This window comes from Oreochromis niloticus, linkage group LG20 (assembly GCF_001858045.2).
Source record: "Oreochromis niloticus isolate F11D_XX linkage group LG20, O_niloticus_UMD_NMBU, whole genome shotgun sequence".
NCBI lineage: Eukaryota > Metazoa > Chordata > Actinopteri > Cichliformes > Cichlidae > Oreochromis > Oreochromis niloticus.
Window position 1 is genome coordinate 7256370 of NC_031984.2, and position 16678 is coordinate 7273047.

General features: G+C 39.4%; 2 long non-coding RNA genes and 1 pseudogene across 2 annotated transcripts; 2 read left to right on the top strand and 1 right to left on the bottom strand.

Moving 5' to 3' along the window:
* Positions 1 to 1731: 1731 nt before the first annotated feature.
* Positions 1732 to 9592, top strand: LOC109196241 (UDP-glucuronosyltransferase 2A2 pseudogene; annotated as a pseudogene).
* Positions 2236 to 6499, bottom strand: LOC106098766 (uncharacterized). Its single transcript, XR_003215487.1, has 2 exons — positions 5997 to 6499; positions 2236 to 2810 (listed from the first exon to the last, which is right to left on the bottom strand). It is a non-coding gene; the product is annotated as an uncharacterized LOC106098766 (long non-coding RNA).
* Positions 9593 to 11234: 1642 nt separating the features above from the next.
* LOC112843269 (uncharacterized) lies at positions 11235 to 14998 on the top strand. The gene is made up of 3 exons (XR_003215488.1): positions 11235 to 13589; positions 13669 to 13784; positions 14943 to 14998. It is a non-coding gene; the product is annotated as an uncharacterized LOC112843269 (long non-coding RNA).
* The last annotated feature ends 1680 nt before the right edge of the window (positions 14999 to 16678 follow it).

Here is a 16678-nt window from a genome sequence, read left to right on the forward strand (position 1 = left end):
TACAGCGAAGAAAAGCTGTTTCCTTTAGTTATCCCTTTCTGTTCACGTCCTGCATTTCTTGCATTTGCCGCACAGTGCATCCATGAGAACTGAAGTCCTAAAATACAAAGCACAAAACATAACAATTGACTAAAACAAAAAGTAGGTCTATAGTACCATGACGTGTCCCCAAATACTACTGCAGGTCAGCTGATTATTGATAATGAGAAGGACTTGGTCGTCCAGATAGGGAATAAAGAAAGTCATGCTGCTCTTCTACACCACTACAAAGACCTGTTTGTTTATCAGTCAACTGCATAGTGTGGCAGAAAGAAAAAAAGAGAGAGAGAGAGGTGACAGGACTAACTAAACACAGCAAACTGAATGGGTTTTCAACATAGAACGATCACAGGAAATGGGGTATGTTCGAAAATACCTCCTATCTCCTTTTCCTAACTTCTTTTCCTTAACCTCAATAAAAAATCAAACACTAGCAAAGAAAAGTGGGTATGGGAATTATTAAAGACCTAGGAAAAGAAAAAACCAGCGTGCAGAAAATCAAAATTATTTTGCACTAGTCTCTTCAACAATGTCATACCAGATGCCTGACATTTTGAAACCACAATGTGGCGAAGATGAAGAGCAAATGGCGCATCTAACTTCACCACAAATGTTCTTACCCTCTTGTTTCATGCAGTTCATGTAACAAGAACAAAATACCATGACGAAGGGTGGCATTTTAAAGAAAAGGGGTTTACTAACAGTCACTTTTATGACTGAAAGCCTTGGACAGTGGGATTTTTGCAGCTGGACTTATGGCATATGCCTTTGTATTACTTTTCCTTTTAGCAGGATGTCTATTGCATAAACACAATGTAATAAGGTTTGAAGCACACAGATCATTGCAGATTGCACTAAATTTAATGCCAATAGTTAGTAGTTGTGATAGTTGTTTCAAGTGTTGCAAAAAAAGTGAACTATTACACACAGATTTCAGATTTATATGGTGGAATATTTTATAATAATTCAGCTGTCCTCTGGACAAACCATCCATTGCACCTGTATAATGGTCATCAGGACCTCATGCACTGTGCCCAGCGACTTACATCAAAAAATTATCCCTTAATCAAAAACATATTTATTCTCCTTCAGCAGCTTGACCCACCGTAAGCATTAATATTATAAAATTTTAGGCTGGAATACAACAACAGACATTACTTATACAAATTGAATTGCACAGAAGCTAGACTGAACTATGTCAGAATTTATTTTCTATGTTTAAGGCTATTACCTCATAATTTGCATCACAGATTTGTTTAATCCTTTACTGCACATAGTTATGTATTGTATGGTAGTTTTGGAAGTAGTCTGTAACACTCTGATACTAACAGACACAAGACATAACCCCCTTTCTCAGGAATGTGGATAGGGGTTGTGATACCTTCTAGACAACAGGGCCATAACTTCTGGTGCTAGGAAATGGTCTTCTACTCCTTTCCCCTTCTCTGACTCTACAGACTTGACTGGAGGACAAGAGGTGGTTGCCACGGTGATGTGAGAAGGGTCATCTCCATATAGGGAGATGTCCGAAAGGTGCTGAAGATGAAACCTGAGACAGACATTGGGTCTGAAGGCTTTCCTTCAACTGCTGACCAATCATGTTAACATTCTGTTTTTATCACATGGAATAAAAGTGTTTACTGCCTGGGTGCGGCTGGCAGCCTTTGTCTGCGAGCCAGAGAGACGGAGGTCTGTTGCACCATATAAAACTAATCTGAAATTCTAACCGTTTGATAAGAAATTGTGAAATTTGAGCATATTTTTCTTCTCTCATGAAAAAAACCCAACAAATTGGCGCATCAACACGGGCCTTGATTGGATAGAAGAGAAGGGGACCATTGCATCTGGGAATGTGGATTGGTGGTGAGAGTTGAGCCTCGGTCTGGTCAAAGCACTGAACTGGTTGAACCGAAGTAACTGAACACTTGTGAGTGAAAAATTTTTTTAAAAGGGGACCCCCACCAAAATTAAAGTATGCAGATTGTCATTAAAATTTCATTCTGTAATTCTGTAATTAAGTAATTCTGTTGTGAGTGATCAATCTGTAAGGTACCAAGAAATTATTGGAAATCAATCTCTTTATCAATTTTACATTTCTTGACTATAAAAGTTGAAGTTTAAAAAAAAAATCTAGAATAATTTTTTTTAACTCCTTTAACCCATCCGTGTTGGTATGACAGTCCAGCCAAGACATTATTTCTTTGAAAAAAAATTTTTATTCGCTTAACCTCTCTGTGTTGGTATCAAAGTCTAGTTGAGGCCTTAATTGTTATACAACAATTTTATTTTTCATTTTACCTCCAGATTGGTATCAAAGTCCAGTCGAGGTAGTGAATTGGTTAAAAAATTGAGGCCGGTAAAAATAGGGAGTACTCACCGTATTTAAAGTATCTTAATCGAAGAGGATAACGAAAGCAACATAGTGAAAATTGTGTGGTACAACATATTTTTAAAGCTGTTTGGGACATCGTACTTCTCATAAAAACAGCAAATCTTTCTCTGTAGTAGTTCTTTGTTTTTCTTTCTAATTTTCCTCCTTATGTCGCACAAACAATAAAACCGGAAGTGGTAGAACGCTAAGGGAAAGTGAAGAAGTAGGAAGCATCGGTCTATTCATCAGAGTGCGACACCCTGTGTCCACAGAGGTTATTACAGCTAAAAAAAAATAGTGCCAACTCGTCGGAGGACTGGGCTCATGTGCTATCGGGCTCAATCCGGTGGGAGGGTGATACTGCAGGTCACTCCCCTGTCCCTGGTGGGCGCAGGTGGAACTGAAAATAGATGACAAAATGAATGAATAAAATAGAACCATCCATCCATCCATCCGCTTATCCTTTCCAGGGTCATGGGGGGCGCTGGAGCCTATCCCAGCTGACATAGGGCAAGAGGCGGGGTACACCCTGGACAGGTCGCCAGTCTGTCGCAGGGCCAACACACAGGGACAGACAACCATTCACGCTCACATTCACACCTAGTGACAATTTGGATTATCCAGTTAACCTATCCCCTCAAACTGCATGTCTTTGGACGGTGGGAGGAAGCCGGAGTACCCGGAGGGAACCCACGCAAACACAGGGAGAACATGCAAACTCCACAGAGAAAGACCCCGGCCTGATGGTGGAATTGAACTCAGGACCTTCTTGCTGTGTGGCAACAGGGCTAACCACCGTGCCACCGTGCTGAACACTAATTAAATTCATTAAACACAATTTTAAGAAAAACTATTTGAAGATATGTCTGAAGTTTCTCAGTTATCCAGGTCATCACAGTCTAAGGAGCTTGGAAAGAGAAGCGTCTGGACTTCTTTAAGTTGCTTAAAGACGTTTCACCTCATTCATTTGAGGATAGGATTTTTTTTTAAGTCATTAATTGATTAACAAAAAGACCAGAGTAATAATAAAGCATAAACAAATACTGACAATTTTCAAAAATAATAATAATAATTTAGAGAAAGAAATTGAAAATGATAATAATAACAAAATAACAGTTGAGGTTGAAATAAATAACGACAAATTAAAAACAGGAAATAAATACAAAAACAACAAAATAATTTGAGTAGGACAAATTCAAAATTAAGACAAAATAAAATAAAAGTAAATTCTGAGAATTCAAACCAGAAGAGTGGAAGATTTTTAAAAAAGAAATTACAATGACAACCGCCATCTCTGTACCACTTAAAGAAGAAGAACCAGCACCTCCCATCAATATGAGACAGTTCAAGGACTTTGTAAAAAAAAAAAAAAAAAAACAAATGTTGGAAGGATAAACAGAGAAGAAGAAGAAAAGGGAAAAATTGGAGAAAAGATTACATCTGGAAGATGTGGGAAAGGGAGGATTTGCTTCAACATAGGAACACAACTCCCAACTAAAGATGCAATAAAAGCCCTACATCAAAAAGCAAAAGAAGAACATGATGAAATAGCCTGTACTTGTTTAGCGCTTTACTTAGTCCCTAAGGACCCCAAAGCACTTCACACTACATTCAGTCATTCACACACTGGTGATGGCAAGCTACATTGTAGCCACAGCCACCCTGGAGTGCACTGACATAGGCGAGGCTGCTGGACACTGGCGCCACCGGGCCCTCTGACCACCACCAGTAGGTAACAGGTGAAGTGTCTTGACCACGGACACAACGGCTGAGACTGTCTGAGCCAGGGCTCGAACCGGCAACCTTCCGGTTACAAGACGAACTGACAACTCTTGAGCCACGATCGCCCCCACGTGTTGCATGGGAAAAAGGAGGTAGAAAACTTTAGGGTCCAAGGAAAGCTGATATAGATACACATACAGATACAACAAGCAGTAGCAGAAGCCTTAACAGCACAACAGCAGCAGCAACAGCCTCTTTATATATTGAAATGAAGCATAGAACTGAAGACTTTTTCTTTTGGCATTTTGAAGTGTTCATAAGCTTTAAAAGTGAAAAATGCTCAATGGCTGTGGTCACATTCATACATTTCTTTCACTATGATTCAAATGATGACATTTAGAGGTCCTAGTAGTACTATATAAATAGTTAAGCTAATTTATGTAGGAAAGAATTGAGAAGCAACAACTGAGAACATTAGACAAGCCAGCAATGAAGCTGCACTCTTGACAGGTCAATTTCTCTCTTTTTACATTCTCATGGTAGTGGTTGTTTTCAAATCCCTCTAAATCTTAAATATCCAATCACAGATGTTTAGATATAACTTCATGGCAACTGGGTTTTTTTGTTTTGGGCATTTATTGAAAGCGACAGTAATCTTTGGAAGGTTTTTTATTTACACTGGGTAAAGAGAGCAATGAGTGAACAGAATTAAAATGTTTAGTCAGACATGTACAGTTACACATTTACTCATCTTTCAACCAGCAGGTGCTTGATTCTGTTGCACCAGCAGCTCAAATATATAAATTTTCTTTGGCTTGGGCAGAAAGTCACAGGGACTGAAGTTGCAGAGACTTGAGGTGAGAATCTGTTTTATCTCCTCAGTTTTTGAATATTGTTGAGATTTTGTTGGTCTGCTAAAAATGTCCTACACAGCAGCTGCAGAGGTCATAATTACAGCTTCATCAAGCATGTCTAGGTGACAGTTTTCCTATATTGTAGCAATAGAACTTTGTGATTGATGCAAGATGACATGAATAAACAACACAGAGCAGATATTTTAGATTTTAATGTTTACAAGGACTTTGACTTGGTTAACCTGTGATTATTCAACAGTTCCACAACAGTAACCGCTAAATATGGAAAAAGGCATGTATACAGTGTGGTCAAATACGGTGTGGTTTCTACATCATACTGTAGAAAGTTGTAAGCATTTAAACCAGCATACACACACAAACACTTGGAGTTTAATATTCTGTTTAGAATCAGTTTAAAGCCCAAACACAGTAAGTGTAATAACTGCTGTTGATACATCCATCTTCAGGTCGATGATCAAATATCTGCCAAAGAGACAAGTTGTTAGGGAAAACCAGTGCATGACATTCAATATTAATTACTTCTGACCTGTCACACTGTTGCAGTTAAACTACAGACATCATCACACTGCAATTGAATCACGTCCCATATGTATAACTGACCTCCAAATGTTATCATTTTAATGACAGTGAAAAAAATGTGTGCATGTGATCACAGCCATTGAGCATTTTTCAATTTTAAAGCTCATGAACACTTCAAAATGCCAAAAGTCTTCAGTTCTATGCTTCCTTTCAATATTCAAGATTCAAGAAGTTTATTGTCATATACACCGCAAAACACAAGTGGTTACACAGAGCAATGAAATTCTTACTTTGCGAGTTCCCTTCACACAACTAAATAAACAACTAACTAAAATAAAGAATAAACTTAACTCTGAGCATGAAAAATAATAAAGTAAAACAAGTGCTTATGTAGCACTTGTAGTTTGCGTCAAAGCAGTCCTGAAGCGCCAAATCAGTCTCGTCACTCTAACTTTAATAATTTTACTTACTGGGGGGGGCTTGTTCCAGGAGCTGCCTGTATGCTGTGGTCAGACTGTCTGAAAAGGAGGCGAGGCACTGCCTTGTATGCGCCCCTTACGTTCCTGTAGACGTGGTTGCAGTGATTCAAATCCCCGGCAACAACAAACACGGGTGAGCGGTCTCGTGTTGACGTCGTGCAGTAGTCCTTGCGTGGTGGTCCGATCGGACGCGGCGGGATGTAGACAGCCAGCAGAAACACAGCATTGAACTCCTTCGGTAAATAAAAAGGTCTGCACTTCACCATCAGCACTTCGATGTCCGCACAACAGTGTTTCTCCACCACCTGAGTGTCCACAGACCACCTGTTGTTGACATAAACGTATACACTGCAACCTTTGTTTTTACCCGAGGCAGATGTGGGGTCTCCGCGGTGCACGGAGTGTGTCTGTAACTGAATGGCCGAGTCTGACCTACTTGCCGTAGTCCAGGTTTCCGTAAAAATCCGAGCACAGTATTCTTGTGAGGGCGGACGTTAGCTAACAAAAGACTAGGCAGCAGTGGTTGGTGGCTCTAGCCTTTAGTTTAGCATGTAGCCCGCCTCTCTTGCTGCGCTTCCGTCTTGGGTGCGCTGGTCGACGGCCACTCTGAATACTTGAGCCCGGGGGTGTTGCGGGCTGCCGGCTAGAGTCACCAGGATCCAAACACGGTAAAAAGATGCAGTCCAAAAGGTCTGGACCGAGCCCATGGTGAACTTTTCCGATATCCCATAGTGTCTCTCTGGGTATATATTTGCTCATTAGTTTGGTTTTAGAACTGCACATTTATTAATTTTTGGAACATAATTTACTTCTTGCATAGAGGTCATGCAGAAGTTTACCCCCATAGTAAATAAAAAATAATATTTAAATAAAAAATAGATCAAATACTGGCAACAGGGAAATAGACCATAAGTGTTATTTCTCCATTTCACAGCATTTGACACAAGAAATAACTGGTAGATGAGCCTATTATCAAAATATTGGTAAAATGACATGTTTCATATCCTATAACTGGTGGTGACAGCTATTTGGCCGTTGAATGTTGTGATAAATTGTAGAAGGAATGACCTTAGGAACATTTGTAAGGTGACCACAAACAAATGTAAATAATTAAAATAAACGTGATGCTTCACTTATTGCTTATTGTGCAAATGGGCAGGTGTTTGATAAGGTTAACTATGACAATTTTAGAAGAAGTCTACAGTAGATATCATGTGTTCAATTCGATTCAGCTGAATTTTATTTATGTCACCCACAATAATAGTCACTTGAAGGCACATAATATGGGAAGATAAAAAAAAAACTATAATAACAGAGAGAAAACCCAGCAATGAACAATCGTGTGTCCAATTAAGTATGACCACTTCAACAAAAACAGATACTGTTCTTCTGAAGCTCAACCACTCTTTGAACAGAAAATATTCAATGATTCAACAATTTGTCTCTTTTGCAGAGATGGGGTCAGATCGAGCCTTGGCTTTCTTCCTGTTTTTTTCAGCAACTCTGACTTCCTCATGTGATGGTGGAAAAGTGCTAGTGTTTCCAGTAGATGGAAGCCACTGGCTTAACATGAAAGTCCTTGTGGAGGCTCTTCATTCTCAAGGTCATCAAATCACTGTGCTACGTTCATCCACCAGCTGGTACATTTCTGAATTCTCACCTTATTACACCTCCATCACGATCATCCAGGAACAGTCCCAGCCCGTTGAGAGTCAAAACTTCATGAACTCTTTTTTGAAGAGGTCAATGGAAATTAATAAGAATGACGGCTCACTCTGGGCATTTTTTGAGTTATACTGGAATTTGTTTAACTTTTTAGTACAAAACCAGCAAGTTGTGGCAAATTTTACTTCCAGCATCTTTGAGAATACGACGCTGATTGGGGACCTAAACAAAACTGGATATGATCTTTTTCTGACTGATCCTGCATTTCCAGGTGGTGTGCTGTTAGCACATTATCTCCAACTGCCTTTGGTTTACAATGTGCGCTGGCTTTTTAGTGGAGAGGCACACCTTGCCGTCGCTCCTTCTCCAGTGTCCTACATCCCCATATGCTTCTCCCATAACTCTGACAAAATGGATTTTTTTCAAAGAATCAGAAATATGATCCATTACATCATGGTTCTTTACAGGGACTACTATGTCTCCAGACCACCATACCAGGCCTTGTGTGATCGTTATTTTGGAAATAATGTTAATGTCATGTCTCTAACCCAAAAGGCTGACCTCTGGCTCATGCGGGTTGACTTTACATTTGAGTTCCCTCGTCCCACCATGCCCAATGTCATCTACATAGGCGGCTTCCAAAGTAAGCCTTCAAAGCCTCTCTCATCAGAGTTTGAGGAATTCGTCCAGAGTTCTGGTGAACATGGGGTGATCGTCATGACATTGGGGACTCTGCTGAGTGACCTTGGATCTGAATTAACAGAGAGCTTTGCCTCAGCATTTGCCAGCCTCCCTCAGAAGGTTGTGTGGAGACATGTTGGGAAAAGACCAGCCACTCTGGGAAACAACACCATGCTGGTTGAATGGCTGCCTCAAAATGATCTACTAGGCCACCCTAAAACCAAAGTTTTTGTCACACATGGGGGCACCAATGGCCTGTACGAAGCCATTTACCATGGTGTGCCAGTTCTGGGCATTCCTCTCATTTTTGACCAGCATGACAACGTGGTGCATTTGAAGGCCCGGGGAGTGGCTGAAATGCTTGATGTGACAAAATTGAATGCTGATTCTCTGACAAGTGCGCTGAAGAATATTTTGGACCCAGAAAAGCCCTACAAAAAGAATATGCTCGAATTGTCACAACTTCATCATGATCAGCCCATGAAGCCTCTTGATACTGCTGTTTTCTGGATGGAATATGTCATGAGGCACAAGGGTGCAGCACATCTACGCACTGAGTCATACAACCTGCCATGGTATGCCTATCATTGTCTAGATGTGATAGCAGTCCTTGTAGCATTTGTTGTTTTGTTAATCAGTATATTCATTTGGGTTTCCTGTAAATGTCTATTTACATGTGTCATGAAGACCAAGAAGTCCAAGCGTGAATAGATGACGTGACAATAAATAAACTTTGTCATGTCACAACAGTTTAAATATACAATGAAACTGAATAAAAATCATACATACTGTCCAAGAGTCTGTAGGACAGTTTTCCTTCACAACTTGAAGCTTCTTGTCCTGTGGTTACAGTGTCATCCTATTCATGACCACAAGATTTTCAGCAAATGATTCCAAATTGCAATTGTATAGTCCTGTGATTTAGCCCCAAACACTACTGCTCAATGACTATTAGTAATGAGAAGCATTTGGGAAGATGGTCTGTATCTTTTAATTGTTGGGTGAAATTATGTCCTCTCATCAACTTCAACCCAAATACTCCAATATAATTGAAGACCTTGGGACCACAATCAGAAAGGATACAGGGATGCACCCCCCCCCCCCCCCCCCCCTAAATGTATACCTTGCTACAGCTCTGAAAAAGTGTAACTAGATAACGTGATCATAAATAAACTTTGTCAGTGTAACAACAGTTTAAATATACAATGAAACTGAATAAAAGTCATACATAATTTCCAAGAGTGCTGAACAGTTTGAGTTTTCCTTCATGTCTTAAAGCCTCTTTTCCTGTGGTTAAAGTGTCATCCTGTTCATGACACAAAGATCTTTAATTACAGAGTCTAAACTGCAAGTATATAACACATACCATATCTCTGTTACAAATTGACCCAGCACGACACACACACAGTGGTTGTTATATTAGTGAGTAGGAAAAACTGGGCAAAACTTGTGGTTTTCACGTCCATATATCTTTTCTATCTTGTTTTCTGTATTTCCAAGAATTTATTTTCTGTAAAGATATGTGAGTGGGAGACATGTATGACTAATCAGTGTTGTGCGGAATTTTGAGACATTGTGGACCAATATAGTACACAGGAGGTACACAATCTACTAAAATCAAGTTGTAATAGCTCACTGAAGTCCAAAAATGCAAAGTCCAAAAGATAACAATTGTCCAAACCACAAGTAAGTTTATAGCACGCTGATGTGTCCCCAAATACTACTGCAGGTCAGCTGACTACTGGAAAAGAGAAGCACTTGGTAATCAAGATAGGGGATTTAAAAAAAAAAAAGTCATGCTGCTCTTCTACGCTTCGATTTTTTTTTCTTAATTTCACCATTTCCTTCATGTAAGAAAAGACCACCTCTGATTTCGATGAGCAGTTTTGGGGGTGAATAAACTATTTGTTTATCAGTCAACTGCATAGTGTGGCTTATTCAAATCACTTGCCCAATGACATTTGGCATAACTTGCAGTTCTCAGTTGAGTTTTCTATTGTGTTTTTGGACATCTGTGTCCATCTTGAAGTCTTTAAATTTTTCTAAAGATGCATCGATGCAGAGCAGTTGTTATGGACCAGAAGTACAGTACACAAGAGGTACAAAGCTGTAATAACACACTAATGGCTAAAAATACAAAAGTCCAAACGATAACAAATGTCAAGAGATAAGAAGAAAAAAAACAGTCTAGTGAACATAACACAAAGAAAAAGTCACCATAGCAAAGAAAAGTGGGTATGGAAATTGTTAAAGACCTAGGAAAAGAAAAGAGCAGTGTGCAAAGAATCAAAAGTGTTTTGCGCTAGTCTCTTCAACAATGTCATACCAGATGCCTGACATTTTGAAAACACGATGTGGTAAAGATAAAGAACAAGATGTGCATCTTCACCACAAATGTTCTTGCCCTTTTGTTTCATGCAGTTTATGTAACAAGAACAAAATACCATGACGAAGGATGGCATTTTAAAGAACCTCAGGACCTCCTGCACACATGCAAATCAAAAACAGAAATTATGTAAACAAGAACAAAATACCATTACAAAGTAAAGGGGTTTACTAACAGACACTTTTATGATTGAAAGCCTTGGACAGGGGGATTTTTGCAGCTGGCCTTATGGCATCTGCCTTTTAAGAGTTCTCCGTTCAGCAGGATGTCTTTAAATTAATGCATAAACATAATTTAACAAGGTTTGAAGCAAATTGCACAAAACCTAATGATAGAAAAGGGATGTCTTATGCCTGATATGCTTGTGATAGTTGTTTCTAGTGTTGCAAAAAAACTCAACTGTTACACACAGATTTCAGGTTTATACAGTGGAATATTTTATAATAACGCAGCTGTCCTCTGGACAAATCTTCTGTTGCACCTGCATATCAGTCATCAGGACCTCATGCACAGTGCCCAGTGACTTACATCAGAAAATATATCCCTTAAATCAAAAATATATTTATTCTCTTCAGCTGCAGTTCTTTAATCTGCATTTCAAAGAGAAACACATGAATTAAATGTGAGCTTACACTGTCTTATTTGGTTATTAGGCCTTCAACACTCCTTCACACTAGCTCAGCAGGTCTGCAGATTTTACTGCCACTAATGTTTTGTTGTAAATCTGTCCCACAACCTACAAAATTAAATACATTTTATTTAATATATTGGCCTACTTGATAAGGATACAGTCTAACTCCTGTCCTCATCCCTGTTTAGGATTTCTATGACCAAAGTAAAACTCCATCCATCACTTGTCCTGGTTGACCCATAGTAAACATTAATATTATGAACCTTTGGCCTGGAATACAACAACAGACATTACTGATACAAATTAAGTTACACAGAAGCTTGACTGAACTATAATCAATTCACATAGATCAAAATCTTGATTTGAAATGATGAGCTAAATGTGAAGCTGTGAAAAAAATTGAATTCGACAAGAAATGATGACCTGTTCCAAATGTTTCTAAAAAAAAAGAAGGAAGAAACTGAGTTTATTTGGATTCATCTGATGCTCAGGAGAAGGCAGCAGCAGGGAGAATTTCATGGTTTGAGATAGGAGTTCAGCTGTATCAGGATCGTTTTCATGCATAATTGAGGATGCCAGTGGGGCAGTGTAAAGACCGACTCGACACACTGTTATCTTGATCACTTTTTTGGAGTGTTTATTGGCATTTCACACATCCAGTTTTGTTTGGTTCAGCACCCGGTTCCACCAACTTTCCAGCTGGTCTCCAGCTCACACTCCTCTCCCTCTGGTCTCAAGCTTCACTATAAAAAGGAGACTCTTCATTAGAAAAATCATCACCACCTGTCCCACCATCCTCCTTGAGCTCACTGCACCACCCCTCCACCACCCCTGCAGCTAAGCAAGGGACCACACCTCCACCTCCATCGCTCAACTGAGGCCAGGAAACCATCCAGCCAAACCTGCCACCCTGGGAGAGGAAATCGGTCACAGCCATCTGCGCCCCTGACATATGGACGGCCTTGAATTTAAAGGGCTCCAAAGACAGATACCACTGGGTGATCCGGGGGTTGGCATCCTTCCTTGCGATGGAGCCACTGGAGCGGGGCGTCGTCTAAGCAGAGGGTGAATGAGCGTCCCAGAAGTTATTACAAAGGTAGCCAGCTGCCCACCAGATGGCAAGACACTCTTTCTCCACTGTGCTGATGATTTTCCCTATGTCCCTTTAGCTTTACCCACCAAGTTGGAGCAATTTGACGTCTTCTGATTTCTAGCAGTTGTTCACCCATTTCAACTTACAATACAGACACTGGGGTAGTTTTAATGGCCATACAACAGAACCTCATTGCTTGATACTGAATTTTTTTCCAAGTTATTTAACAATATTTTAACCGTCGAACCGTAAACAAAAACACCCGAAATCTAGAACTGGTCCAATGAGACCTATATATAAAGCTTCTAATGCTGTTCTATCTGCGCCCCATTCACTGCCTTTTAAACATCTTAAAATATTCAAAACCTTTTTACATTTCTTAGTTATTTCCCAATATGTGTTTTCCATGTAAGCCTTTTTAAAAAAAAAATCAAGCCAGATTCCTAAATATTTAAAACAGTCAACCGTTTCTATTCCATTCCCATACAATTTAAGATTAAATTTGTATCTGCTCTCTTATATGTAATAATCAATTTTGATTTTGTAACAGAGAGCCTAAATCCCCATTCCAGAGCCCAATCTTCCACTATTTATAGTTCTTGCTGTACGTTAGTTGTGAAGAACCTTATATTTCTTCCTCTCTTCTAAATGACTCTATCATCAGCAAACAATGAAACTTCCATTGATTAATCAATATTATTAAATACCTCATTAATGATTAGGGAAAAATAATATTAGACTAAGAATACTTCCTTGTGTAGTACCATTCTGTACCTCATAACCCGTACTGAAGTCTTTTCCTAGTTGTACAAAAATCTTTCTTAAAAAAAATCCTAATCCATTTATACATTTTTCCTTTAATACCGATCTAATGCAACTTGATCAGGAGCCCTTCTTTCCACATCATATGCCTTCTTAACATCTAAACGCACAACTGCTACACTTTCCTTATTGACTTGGGCTGAGCTACCTGTGTTTTTCCACTGTTTCCCTGTATGTCTTTCTCTGGGCGGAGCTCTCATCAGTCCACTTCCTTAGCTCACCTGACGGAGATCAGGACAACCAGCAAAAGAGTATTTAGGACCAGCGCTGACATCTCTTCACCGCCAGTTCATCAGCTGACCTCACGTTAGTAACAGGCTACGTTTGTGTCATGCTCATTGTTTCTATGTTCTAACTAACCCATTTTCCTTGTTTGTCCTTCTAGTCATCTCTTGGAGCCATCATTCTATTTACCTTCAGCTTGCATTCCCAGGATGCTGGCCTCTGGGCCCCCCGTGACACAAATAAACCTGTGTTAAAGATTCCCTTTGTGTCCAGCAAGTGAGTCCTCTGTTCAGTCTGTTTCTTGACACAATTACTTGGTTAAGTTCAGTATTTAAGCCCATGCAAACGTAGACAGGGATTATACTTCCTGCGTCCAAAAGTCCAATTGGGTCGCAATGACAAAAATTTCATCATCAGACAGTGAGCACGAGAGCCTGTGCAGATGTCCATGTGCCAGCCTTTTTCTAATCATGCAGACTCAGTCACTGTGTCCATGTCCACAACAGAGTGTAATCATGGCTATACAGTGGTTGCCACAGTGATTCTGCTATAGAAGGAGAAATAGAGACCACAATGCTGCAGGGCAGATTAATGAAGAACCTTTTGTGGCCCAGGCACAATTAGCACAATACTATATTACCAAATTTTATTTATTTCACTAGAGTAATGTATCACTTGGTTCTTAAATTATGAATTGCTGTGTTGCTGCTTTCTTCCATTTGCGCAATATCTCTAAAATTAGAAATATCCTGTCTCAGAGTGATGCTGGAAAACTAGTTCATGCATTTATTACTTCTAGGCTGGACTACTGTAATTCATTATTATCAGGATGTCCTAAAAACTCCCTGAAAAGCCTTCAGTTAATCCAAAATGCTGCAGCAAGAGTACTGATAGGGACTAGAAAGAGAGAGCATATTTCTCCTGTTTTGGCTTCCCTTCATTGGCTTCCTGTTTAATCCAGAACTGAATTCAAAATCCTGCTCCTCACATACAAGGTCTTAAATAATCAGTCCCCATCTTATCTTAATGACCTTGTAGTACCATATCACCCTATTAGAGCACTTCGCTTTCGCACTGCAGGCTTACTTGTTGTTCCTAGAGTATTTAAAAGTAGAATGGGAGGCAGAGCCTTCAGTTTTCAGGCCCCTCTTCTGTGGAACCAGCTTCCAGTTTGGATTCGGGAGACGGACACTATCTCTACTTTTAAGATTAGGCTTAAAAAATTTTTTTGTTTTTGCTAAAGAAAATAGTTAGGGCTGGACCAGGTGACCTGAATTCTCCCTTAGTTATGCTGCAATAGGTGTACGCTGCTGGGGGATTCCCATAATGCATTGAATATTTCTTCTTCAGTCACCTTTCTCACTCACTATGTGTTAATAGACACATTTTGTGGAGAGTCCTACATTGTTATTAATCTCCGGCTCTCTTCCACAGCATGTCCTTCATCCTGTCTTCCTTCTCTCACCCCAACCGGTCGCAGCAGATGGCCCCGCTCCTCCCTGAGCCTGGATCTGCCGGAGGTTTCTTCCTGTTAAAAGGGAGTTTTTTACTGTCGCTAAAGTGCTTGCTCATAGGGGGGTCATATGATTGTTGGGTTTTTTTCTCCGTATCTATTATTGTAGGGTCTACCTTACAATATAAAGCGCGTTGAGGTGACTACAATTTGGCGCTGTATAAATAAAATTGAATGGAATTGAATTGTGTTTCTTCCTGTTTGATGGCCATAATATTGCATCTTCTGTGTGTGACAAATGTTATGCTATGCTTCAAATCATGAGCTGTTTCTTCTCTTCTTCAGACTTCTCTCTTACCATTTTTTTGGTACAAGCTAATTTTATCAATCAACTATTATTATAGCACTGCAGTGGCACAACACTTATCTCTGCATGCAAAAGTTGGTTTCTTGGTTGGTTGCTTGGTCACACACTTCTGCTTTGTTTTTCCTATTGAGGTCTTTACAATTTGTTTATTCAGTTTGTAGTAACTTTCTTGTGGCATAATATAGCACCCTGCTTTCAAGGTAAACATCGAACTGTTAGGATTAATGTTTAAAAGATTAGAAAAATCTTCAGATTAGAATTTAGATTAGAACTGTCATTATCTGCTGACTAATAAATCAGATCATCTACCGATCCAGAAATTGTCTATGATCTGGACATCAAGGATTTTGAAAAACAAACAAGCAAAACCAATCAAAGAAAAAAAAACTTCTTTAGGAACTAAAATTGTTTGGTAAACGCAGTATATCAGTATATGCTACAGAATATGTGACCACCAATTAATAAGCTCATGTCCAATCAATCTTAGGCTCTCCTCTGTGCGACTTCTCCAGTGTCACCTGTGTGTAGTCAGTTTCGTCTGTTTACTAGTGTCAACTTTGTGTCTCTCTCTCTCTCTCTGCTCTTTGCTGTCAACTTCTTTGCTGTCAACATATTCTCATTGTAGTGGTCATATTCAATGCACTCACAATCTTGAAACTCCAATACATGGACGTTTTAGAGATAACATCATAGCAGCTTGTTTTTTCATATTTGTTGATCGCTCTAGTAAATTTTAGAATGTTTTTTATTTACTTTTGTATATACTGATCAAAGAGACCAAAGTAGGAAAAGAGTGAACAACTTCAGTCTGACATTTAAAATTATATATTGACTCATCTCGTAATCAGAAGGTCATCAGTTCTTATGCACAAGCAGCTCTGACATATATTTTCCTTGGTTTGAATTTGTGCTCAAAGTCACTGAAGCTACAGTGGCTAGAGGTGAGAATCAGTTTCACTATGAATCTATAGCTGTCACATGCGTCTGCAACATGGTCTGCAATGCACTTTACAAAAAGTATAAAAGAGCCCATAGAGACGTTGCTGTGGTTCTACTGTAGAAATATGTACACATAGAAATGGAGCCCACAATGTTGCAAGACTGGCTGCTCGTCAGTCCCTTTGTTTCACCCTTTGTGGCATAAGTACAAGTAATACACTACATTACTACATTAACAAAAGTTTATTGGTAGACGATCCTTTTATCAAAATACAAAAGTTTAAAGCAGCAGGTGCTGAGTGGTTATTCAAGGACTGACCCTGGGAACATTTGACAGGTGGACAGAAACATGAATGTAAATAAATGTGATGCTCCAGTTATTGGGCAAATGGGCAGTTGCTTGATAAGCTG